The sequence below is a fragment of the Lithobates pipiens genome, unplaced genomic scaffold, assembly GCF_037356315.1.
Source record: "Lithobates pipiens isolate NorthernLeopardFrog02 unplaced genomic scaffold, aLitPip1_a1.2 Scaffold_18, whole genome shotgun sequence".
Lineage (NCBI taxonomy): Eukaryota > Metazoa > Chordata > Amphibia > Anura > Ranidae > Lithobates > Lithobates pipiens.
Genome location: NW_027507758.1, coordinates 549397539 through 549409810, shown reverse-complemented (window position 1 = coordinate 549409810; position 12272 = coordinate 549397539).

Sequence of the window (12272 nt, the reverse complement as noted above, 5' to 3'; positions counted from 1 at the left end):
TAAGAAGTCTCATAATACAAAAAAAAGAAACAAATGGAAGCACATTTTGACATTCTGCTATTACCTAACAAGATAATAATAGGAGAAAAAAAAACTTTAAACAGTAGCATTTGAAAGTATTGAGGCAGGCCCTTGCACTACATGCTTTTGTGAATTCATCCATAAATCGGAACAGAAAAAAGGTAGGTATAGTATGTATTGGGTTTGGCAAAATCAGCAGATAGAGGATTGCTATCAGCTGACCTAGCAGTTGGGGGGAGGGGGGTTCCTAATCAGTTTGGCCCACCAAAAAAAAAAAAAATCTGGCACTCTGCGTGAATTTAAGCACACACATAACATTTGTACTCATTTTAGGGGGTGTTTAAGGGAAAGCAATACTATGGAGCTGACAAAATACATTGCTAACTGGCTAAGCTATAGGTTTATGGGCCCAGAAGAGCATGCTGTGGAAGTTAGTAAAGACAAATATGCATGACGGACAAAAAAGGAACTTGAAAAGCTTCCAGCATGCATGAGGACAAAGGGGCACAGCATATCAATTACAGCATATTGCAATCATGGTAATTAGGGAATGAGGAAAGAAATCCAATACATTAGCAAACATTAAATACATAGAATGTGATGTTAAAGGAGAAAACTTACCTTAATATAGTCCTTCTGCAAGACCTGTATGATGGCAGAACAGGTCTCTGGAATAATGATTCCCAGAGCCTGGCGGGACATGCCTGTCGAGAACTTCAGGTCCTGAAGACTTCTCCCTGTCGCCAAGTACCGCAGCGTGGTGATGAGCCTCTGCTCCGGAGTGATGGCTTGCCGCAGGCAGGTAGCCTGCCTGCTGATATAAGGGGACAGCAAAGCCAGCAGACGGTGAAAAATGGGGTCCATCATCCGGAGATAATTCCTGAAATCAGCAGGATTATTCTCCCAGATCTCACGAAGCAAAGGCATGTGCGAGAACTGGTCACGCTGGAGCAACCAATTCTTGGTCCACGAACTCCTCCTCACCCTGTTCATGGACTGTGCTTGTGTCAAAGCTAAAAGCCCAAAACCAAGCCCCTGCACAGCATGAACTCTACAACGAGTACGTACACAAAACATGGCTTAAAACGGTCGGCTGGTCAGATCGGACAACAGAAGGCACCGATAAACAGCAAGGCCTGAAAGAACGAACTGAAAACCAGAAAGGAGCTGACAATAAGCACTGAAAATCAAAGCGTACTATACCAAGATATAGTCCACAATGACCAACAAATGCTAACTGACTACATGCACTGATAAGCAGATACGCACCGACAAGCACAAACTGTAGAGCAGTAACGATCTGAAGCACAAATCTGAAAAGCGCAAATCATCTCTTACCAAACACGAGATCAGCAGAAGGAGCCCAAAGGGTGCCGGACGTGGTGTTGAACTTCCCTTTTCTAGTTCTGTCGTACGCGGTTTACGTCACCGCGTTCTTGACAACCAGAAATTCCGACAACTTTGTCCGAACATGTGTATGCAACACCACTTACAGACCACTTCCAGACTAAATCTGTCGGAATGTCCGACCGTGTGTACAAGGGCTTACACAATAGCAGCAGATTATTATGAAAAAGTTAAGTTGAACTATAGCTTGCTTCACTATTGTTCTGCTGCTGTGCTTATGCTTAATTGCTAAATAATTTAGGTTCTATGACAAATGGACCAGTTAAGATTGACTGTCTTCTGAAATGATTCATTGTGTGTGTCTCTCTCTGCTAGCAATCATAAGTGAAAGTAAGTTAGCTGTTAGTGTGTACTCCGTTCTAGCTATTTTACTGCTCCTCCTCTTTGGTTACAATTAGCCAATAACATTCATCATCATCATCATTATTTTTATTTTACTTCCCCCACCCAATTCCAAATCTTTTCTCTCTATGTCGAATCTTCTCTCTATGTCAAATCTTTTCTCTCTATTTCAAATCTTTTCTCTCTATGTCAAATCTTTTCTCTCTATGTAGAATAATCCTGGACTAATAGAGGTAAGGTTAGGCACATTCGACCACAGGTTTGATAGACACAGATTGTTATTGCCAGCATCGTGTCGAATCTCTTATCTATATCGAACTGTTGTCACAACAAAAACTAAAATAAAGCATTTGTTTATGTCGGATCTTTCATTTTTCGGATTCTGCACTTTCGTTATCGTTTGTTAAAATCATAACGAAAATACCTGAAATTCGGACGAACATGCATTCGGACAAAAATGAATGCACGTGTGTATAAAAAAGCCCAACTAGAACAGGAAGCCACAAGTATACTGTACCTTTTAACGCTTGTCATGACTTGGTAATTTAACCTCCGAAATTCTTGTCAATCATCAGACCACCTACAGTACCCTTAGAACACAGAGTAAGATTGAGAGATCATCTCTACTATGATTAGTTCATCCATAATGCCACTTATATTAAAAAACAGACAGTTTCTACCAGGTAGCAAAAAGGGGGCCTTCAGGTCTCTCCTAATCTCAAACAGATTTAGGCTAAAACATTATGGATTTATAAACCACAACCTCCCTACCTCTGGATCAAAGGCAGGGGATTTGACACATGGCTCTCTAAATCTTGCCCTATTATTAATAGTCTTTTATTTTCCCTCAACCTAATTTCCCCAAAAATAGGAGAGTGACCTAGAAATCAGACTCTCACCCTGTTCACTTCATCGCTCACAAAGCTTCGATCTCCAGCAGAATTTAGAAAATGTGGTTGTAGATTCTGTCAAGATGCTGTGATGTGCCATTAGCATTACATAAAATGTTTCCACATTGCTCCACTCGCTGTTGAGGATGTGGTCAACAAAAAGGGTCTATTGTTCATGTCTTTTGGAATTGCCCTCTGCTTCAAGGCTGTGAAACATATTACTTTCAAGCTCATCAATAAAAAACTGAGAGACGATTCCTTCTACATTTTACCCCCTTCCAAAAAATACAAGAAATATCTTTTAATTCATCTCATCAATGCATAACGATCCTGTGGCCCTTTACTCTGAAAATGCACTGTACCAACCACCAATGCAGCTGTTGCTTTGAAAAATTTATGACATTATTTCCATGGAAGTCGATGAAATTATAACCATGGAAGTTAAAATTTTTTATTTGAAACACAACAAAGAAAACGTGATAAAAGCTTTATTTCACTGGATCACATTCTCACAGTACAGAGCCCTCTTAGCCCACATACACACGGTCAGAGATTTCGGCAACCAAATCCGTCGGATTTTGCCCGTCGGATTGAGTCCGATGGATTGTGCCTGAAACTGTTGCATACACACGGTCGGGCCAAGTTGTCTGATTTCGCGGTTGCCAAGAACGCGGTGACGTAAGCCGTGTACGGCGGAACTAGAAAAAGGAAGTTCAGCACCACGTCCGGCACACTTTGTGCTCCTTCTGCTGATCTCGTGTTTTAGTAGAAGTTTGGTGAAAGACGATTCGCGCTTTTCAGATTAGTGATTCAGATCGCTACTGCTCTTCAGTTTCTGCTTGTCTTTGCGTATCTGATAATCAGTGCGTGCAGTCATTAAGTATTTGCTTCTCATTGTGGACTCTATCTTGGTATAGTACGCTTTGAAAGGCATTTTTTATTGTCTGCTTGCTTCTGCTATTCAGGTTGTCCTTTCAGGCCTTGCTGTTTAGCGTTGCTTTCTGGTGTCCGTTCTGACCACTCGACCGTTTTCCAAACATGTTTCGTCTATGTCCTCATTGTACAGCTTGTGCTGTGCAGAGGTTCTTACTTTGACTTTGACACAAGCCAAAGGGCTTGTGTCAAAGTCAAAGTAAGAACCCCTGCCCAGCACAAACTGTACGATGAGGACGTAGACGAACCTTCAGGACCTCAAGTTCTCTACAGGCATCTCCCCCCAGGCTCTGGGGATCATTATTCCAGAGACCTGTTCTGCCATCATTCAGCTCCTGCTGAAGGACTATATTATGCTAATTTTTAACCGTAAACATCACACTCTATGTATTTCATGATTGCTAATGTCTTGCATTTCTTTCCTCATTCCCTAATTACCATCATTGCAATATGCTCTAATTCATATGCTCTGCCCCTTTGTCCTCATGCGGATTTGCCTCACTAACTTCCCCACCATGCTTTTCTTGGCCCCTAAAACTAGAGTCTAGTCACTTGACAATGTCTTTTGGCAGCTCCATAGTATTGCTTTTCCCTAAACACCCCCTAAAATCTCTACAAATGTGATGTGTGTGCTTCAATTCATGCAAAGTGACCTTTTTATTGTTTTTTGGAGTTGTGCCAAACTCATTAGTATCCCCCCTCTCCCCAACTTGTACCTCAGCTGATAGCAATCTTCTAACTCATGACTTGACCCAACCCAATACACACTCTAAATACTTTTATCATGATCACATTTATGGACAAATTCACCAAAGCATGTAGTGTAAGGGCCTGCCTCAATACTTTCAAATCCTAGTTTTATTTTTTAAACATATTAATTTTATTGCTATGTAATAGCAGAATGTCAAAATGTCCTTCCATTTTGTTATTATGACACTTCTTACCTGTCCAGTGGGCTGCCAATAGTGTAACTAAGGAGGGGCTTAACAAAGTATCACACATTATTTAGCCATTCAGCTCTCAATCAAGTGGAGAGGGTTACCTCTCCTAAACATCCCCCTCATTTTTTAGCAAGGGCCCATCAGATGGGGGGGATGGGGGGGTTAGGACTCTCATAAGGGGACCTTATACTTTAGGCTTTAAATACTCATTTTAAAAAATGTTATACTAATTGTCTTCAAAAATGTGGGTGTCTAATCTGCATGCAATGTTGATTTGTCAAATTACTAGTTTGTTTTCTTGTGTCACTACACATTGTCCTTCAACGCAACAGGAATGGCAGACTGTGGCCTCCCACTTTGCCATTTTTTGACAAGTTGTGCCTTTTTCAGCAACAGTGCAAACCCAAGTTCAGAGTGAGATGAGGGGACAGTCTCTTCTTCAGATAATCTTATTATGTTGTGGGTCTGTTACACACACACCTTGTAATCCCAATGAAAAAGGAAGCCACACATTGTTGAGAATGAAACTTTTTAATACAAGCACATTCATATGTGCGTTTAGTAAAGGTTTTTACAACACAACCAAGATATTTTGGGTATCCAAAACCCAGTTTAATAATATTTATTTTTGAGTTGTTTTTTCAAACCGTAAAATACAGAACACAGGAACTTACAAAGTTCAACTTGGAAACGTGAAGACAATATCAGACATGAGTATGTACAAACTGGGCTGATATTGCCTTCATCACATGGGGTGTGACCCCTGAAAAATACAAATTTGGAAGATGCACACAGTGTGTGCAACATGTGCTATCTCCCATCATGGGGGATCAATGTACATGCTTTGGGGCTGCAACCCCTTCATCTCAGACACTTTACACAAAACATGTACATTGATCCCCCATGATGGGAGATAGCGCATGTTTACACACTCTGTGCATCTTCCAAATTTGGAATTATGCTAAATCCACCTTTTTTATTTTCTAAAACAAAAATAAAACCCTATCTAGTTTTTTCGTTTTCACACTCTCCCCAAAACATCAATGATGTTCTTCATTTTATTTTTGATTGATGTTTTGTTGTACAATTTCCAAATCCCTATTGCACACCATTATCTCCCCGATCAAGATCTGGGCACTTTCACTGGTAAAACGGGAATCTTCCTCCACATCACCTAGAAAAAAAACAAACAAACACACCATGTAATCCAAATATGGTGATATACATTGATGAGCTTACCGGAAGCTGTGTTCTCCGACACTCACCTGTTGTGGTGACAATTTGGCCAACCTCCACAATCTCTCCTTCTTCCTCCTCCTCCTGCTCCTGCTCCTGCTCCTCTGTTTCTTCTTTTGGAAGTTGCCCTTCTTTGGGAGGGGTGTGGCCCCTGGTGTCCTCATGGTCCCTGGTGTCCTCATACTTGCCAAGTCTTCTCTCCCCTATGAGAATGTAAACAAAGATTAATTAGCACACAGAGGGCATAAATAGGAATATGAAACATTGCTTGGAAGAGTTGTCCAATTGTTTTTTTGGGCTGAGTTACAAGGTGAGAACATTATTGGTGCCACTTTGTTAAGCTGGAATAATTCCCTGCAGAACGATGTTTCATACGAACGAACGAAACCATGACCTTGAAAGTGGCCATTTTAAAATGCACAACATGAAATCCAAGCACATGGAGCATGTATGCAAGCAAGAATAATGATATGAACACACGACAACTACTTACTTTTTTTAAGAACACGCTTGATCCTTACGTACTGCTCGTGCTCCCTCAGTTTCAGGTCTGACCAGCGTTTTTTCAGTTGATCCTTGGATCGGCGTACCCCAAAATTCTTCAGAAGACTCTTCACAATTTTATTCATGATCTTGGCCTTTCTGATATTTGGGTTTGGGTAAGGTCCATACTTCCCATCATAGTCGGTCCTGTTCAATATGTCGACCATCTCCAACATCTCTCCAAAAGACATATTTGAGGCCTTAAATCTTGTCTTCCTGGATCGGGACATTTCTGGCTCCGGGCTTTCCTCACCCTCCTCCTCGTTAGTGGAACTAGTGGAACTATTATTGCGCACCTGCGTTCTCTCCGCCATGTGCTCTCCCCACTGCGCGGGAAGCGAAGGGGCGGGGAATAGTCTGGAAAGAACGTCAGGGGCGGGCAGAGTTTCACGCGCACTGTATATAAAACGCCACACATGTACGATCTGGGAGGAGAGTGTGAGGCACGGACGCGGCGAACGTCGAAACGAAGGTAACATTTTTAAATTTGTGCTTCTCTAGACTAGACTGCTTGTATCTAGGCCACTGTTTGGACAAGATTAGGAGGGATTTTAATTGCATTATTAGTATTTGAGGGTTTGTCTTGTGTTGTGTCTTGCAGAGAAAATGGACCCATTCACCAATCCCAACTTTATGGGGCTCTTCCTCGAGCTATACATGGAGATGCCCTGCCTGTGGCAGTTCCACAACAAATTTTATTATGACAGATCCAAGAAGCACTGGAGAAACTGCTTGCTTTGGTGCAGATCAGGGTCCCCACGGCAGACATGACATATCTGAATCGCAAAATTGTGACCATGAAGCTTACATATTTCAGGGAGAGGAAGAAGCACCTGGAGTCCTTGAGAGCAGGAGATCCAGATGCTGTTTACTACCCCAGGATGGTGCACTTTGACAGGCTGCATTTTCTGTTAGACCAGGGGGTACCCAGGCCACCACTCAGGCCACCACTCTCCATGCTTCCTCCAAGGCATCCTTCACCCCCAGCTGAGGCTTCTGATGACCAACCTGGGCCATCCAGGCAGCACCATGTGGTGGGGCCCAGCTTGAGACAGGTATTGCATTATTGAACATATTTCTTGTGTTACATTTAATGATGTTAACTAGATTAGATGTTCTTATTGATCAGTAAGTTGAGATTTCTCCAAGTGGTTTACATCTCAATAGACAGTAGTGACCAAAAATGATTGGGACTGGAAAGAAAAATGCTGGTGTCAGAATGATAGTCTGTTCTATTTGGTAACAGTCAAATAGCAAAAGCCAGGAGCACAAAATGTTGTGATTGATGATCAAAAAACTAAAACTATGTCCCCTTTTCATACACAGGAAGACCTCAGTCGGGGGGAGGCTGTGGCAAGTGGCAGCCAGGAGGTCCAACAACGCCCTCCTCCTCCTGCCCCAGCTAGAGGAGCCCAGCCACAGTCTGGAAGGATGCCTGGTGGGAAGTCCCAAAGGAAGACCAGAGAGTGATGGCCTGGGATGAGTCTGGTGTGCCAGAAGATGCAGCCTCTTCAAGATCACCATCCTGGGCATCTGAATTTCCTGCTCTCGAGGACTTCAGGAGCAGACTTCTCTCCCTGAGATATCTACTCCTCAGGCCACCAATTTTTTTTATATCTCATTTATTCATGTCTGCCCTGGGGGCCAAAGGCTGCACCAAAGTTAATAAGTTTCTCCAGTGCTGCGTTCCTAGTTTTGTTTTCAAGCAAAAAAAATTAATTTTATTTTTGTTTGATGAAATACTTGTGTAATGTGTTTTCCTTCAAAAAGTAGAGTTTATTTGTGAGCAGGCAGGTACATTTCCAAAATACAAAGTAAAATAAATAACAAGGGGTACCAACACTAAACAACCTCCTGTAGATTAAAAAATAAAATCTAACAAATACAATAATGTTGTTGTTATAAGTTTACACCCAAAAATAAAAAGTTCAAAAAAGGAGAAATGAGCAGTGTCTTTAAAGGAGATTTTTAGGGAATCCCCCCCCCCCAAAAAAAACATCCAAAAAAACAAAAAAAAAACAAACATTGTGTAGATGTGACTTAAACTAAAATTGTATTGCTGAAATGGTTAAAAAAGAGTAATGAAATCCGTTCGGGAGAAGTGTGTGTGACTATGAGCATCAAAAGAAGTTCATTCTTGCAGCATTGTAAAGAACAAGAGAATGCGCTTGATGACTGATTTTTTAACAATGCAGCGTGACGAATGTGCTATATCGCTTACGAGCAGTAGTTTTACCTGAACGAGCGCTTCCGTGTCGGAATTTGAATGTGAGCATGCGTGACACTTGGTCCGATGAAAATGCTGTACACATGATCGGATTAGGTCCGTCCTTCCCAGTTGGTCGGGAAATCTTTCCAACATGTTGGAAATTTGGATCGGACGGAGATTCGGACGGAATCAGTCCGATGCATACCACACACAGTCGGATTATCTGACGACCCGGTCCAATAAGACTCATTCCGACAGATTCTCCGACCGTGTGTACAAGGGCTTAGAATGCCTTTGACACAGTGTGGCCTTAGAACTGGCCATGTTAAGCTATCTTACCTCCTCACCCCACATGGTATGGTTTACAGCCAGAATGACTATACAGACCACCAGCCAAAGTTAAAAGGAGATAGTAGTGTGATGCCTAATATGCAGATAGTTGTCTAACTCCTAATAAATATCCTTGCAGTCCTCTACAGTTAATTCTGGATGTACTATAAAATGTATGTCCAGCCTGAACTTTTTATCCTATATTTAGAGCTGGGAAAGACTGGAATCCCTGTCAGGTTTTTACAATACCTCCAAGCATCCTGGATTCAAGCCCTGTCCTGGAGCCGAGGGCCAGAACACTCATTCCATCACCCAACTCCAACTGATATTTTGACCAACAATAGGTGCATAGCAGCACAAAAGAAGGGGAAATGGACAGTACAGTGCAAGCTGTGTGTTCTACAGTGCTTTACTCCCCCTAACCATCAATGTTCCACCCTTCCCCACTGATTGACAAAGTTTTTTTTTCCATCATTGACACCAATGCATTTTTTTCAGCCCACAGACACTAAAACTAGGGTCACACTGCTACACTGTTTCGTGCCCACTCAAATAAAGGCAGTCCATCTAAATTGGCTGCATAATTCACCAAAAAAATGTGTAAGTGCTATTTTTTGTAACTAACGCAGCTTACATTGCATGGTAGTAAATTACCATACTTTGCGCTGTGCTGAAAATCATATGTGTCAGCAAGGTGCATTGCACCAGTGCACATCTTGATAACATACATGCATTCCTCTACTGACTACTGATGTCAAGGCATTCTATCTTCCAAAGATACTGATGGCAGACTTTTTTTCTGTAAAAATGGGTGAAAACAAATATACTCATTCACAGTAGCGCAATGAAAGTGATATACATAAAAAAAAAAAGAATATTTAAAAATATTCAAACAATGTCCCAGGGCTTGAGTCCTGCGGGAACGCATGGGAACGGCGTTCCCGTACTATTTCCACAACGGGAACGCCGTTCCCATTAGCCGACTGAGTAGCCCGCCGCCAGAGTGTGGCCCGCCGCCAGAGCGTGGCCCGCCGCTCGTGCGTAGCCCGCCGCTCCTCTGCCACCCGAGTGACTGGTTGCTAGGCTAGGGCCGCTCCGCGTCTAGCAACCGGTCACATGACGTCGGCCGTACACGTGGGCACGCACTGGAGTCAGTGGGCAGTGCGCATACGGCCTCCAGTGCAGCCAGCGACAGACACACCCCACCAATACTCTGCATTACTGCACCAATACTCTGCATTACTCAATACTCTGCAATACCCCCCCAATACTCTGCATTACTCCGCCAATACTCTGAATTACTCCGCCAATACTCTGCATTACTTCGCCAATACTCTGCATTACTCCGCCAATACTCTGCATTACTCCGCCGATACTCTGCATTACTCCGCCGATACTCTGCATTACTCCGCCGATACTCTGCATTACTCCGCCAATACTCTGCATTACTCCGCCAATACTCTGCATTACTCCGCCAATACTCCGCCAATACTCTGCGTTACTCCACCAATACTCTGCATTACTCCACCAATACTCCACCAATACTCTGCATTACTCCACCAAAACTCCGCCAATACTCTGCATTACTCCACCAATACTCTGCATTACCCAATACTCTGCAATACCCCACCAATACTCTGCATTACTGCACCAATACTCTGCATTACTGCACCAATACTCTACATTACTCAATACTCTGCAATACCCCGCCAATACTCTGCATTACCCCGCCAATACTCTGCATTACTCCGCCAATACTCTGAATTACTCCGCCAATACTCTGCATTACTTCGCCAATACTCTGCATTACTCCGCCGATACTCTGCATTACTCCGCCGATACTCTGCATTACTCTGCCAATACTCTGCATTACTCCGCCAATACTCTGCATTACTCCGCCAATACTCCGCCAATACTCTGCGTTACTCCACCAATACTCTGCATTACTCCACCAATACTCCGCCAATACTTTGCATTACTCCACCAAAACTCTGCCAATACTCTGCATTACTCCACCAATACTCTGCATTACCCAATACTCTGCAATACCCTGCCAATACTCTGCATTACTCCACCAATACTCTGCATTACTCCACCAATACTCCGCCAATACTCCACCAATACTCCGCCAATACTCCGCCAATACTCTGCATTACCCAATACTCTGTAATACCCAGCCAATACTCTGCATTACTACACCAATACTCTGCATTACTCCACCAATACTCTGCTATACCCTGCCAATACCCTGAATTACTCCACCAATACTCTGCAATACCCCGCCAATACTCTGCATTACCCAATACTCTGCAATACCCCGCCAATACTCTGCAATACCCTGTCAATACTCTGCATTACCCAATACTCTGCATTACCCTGCCAATACTCTGCATTACCCAATACTCTGCATTACCCCGCCAATACTCTGCATTACCCCGCCAATACTCTGCATTACCCAATACTCTGCAATACCCCGCCAATACTCTGCAATACCCTGCCAATACTCTGCAATACCCTGCCAATACTCTGCAATACCCTGCCAATACTCTGCATTACCCAATACTCTGCAATACCCTGTCAATACTCTGCAACACCCAGCCAATACTCTGCAATACCCAGCCAATACTCTGCAATACCCAGCCAATACTCTGCAATACCCTGCCAATACTCTGCAATACCCTGCCAATACTCTGCATTACCCAATACTCTGCAATACCCTGCCAATACTCTGCAATACCCAGCCAATACTCTGCAATACCCAGCCAATACTCTGCAATACCCAATACTCTGCATTACCCAATACTCTGCATTACCCAATACTCTGCAACACCCTGCCAATACTCCGCAATACCCAATACTCTGCATTACCCAATACGCTGAAATACCCTGCCAGCACTCTGCAATACCATGCCAATACTCTGCAATACATACCCTGCCATTACTCTGCAATACCCTGCCAATACTCTGCAATACATACCCTGCCAATACTCTGCAATACCCTGCCAATACTCTGCAATACATACCCTGCCAATACTCTGCAATACATACCCTGCCAATACTCTGCAATACTTACCCTGCCAATACTCTGCAATACCCAGCCAATACTCTGCAATACCCAGCCAATACTCTGCAATACCCTGCCAATACTCTGCAATACCCTGCCAATACTCTGCATTACCCAATACTCTGCAATACCCTGTCAATACTCTGCAACACCCAGCCAATACTCTGCAATACCCAGCCAATACTCTGCAATACCCAGCCAATACTCTGCAATACCCTGCCAATACTCTGCAATACCCTGCCAATACTCTGCATTACCCAATACTCTGCAATACCCTGCCAATACTCTGCAATACCCAGCCAATACTCTGCAATACCCAGCCAATACTCTGCAATACCCAATACTCTGCATTACCC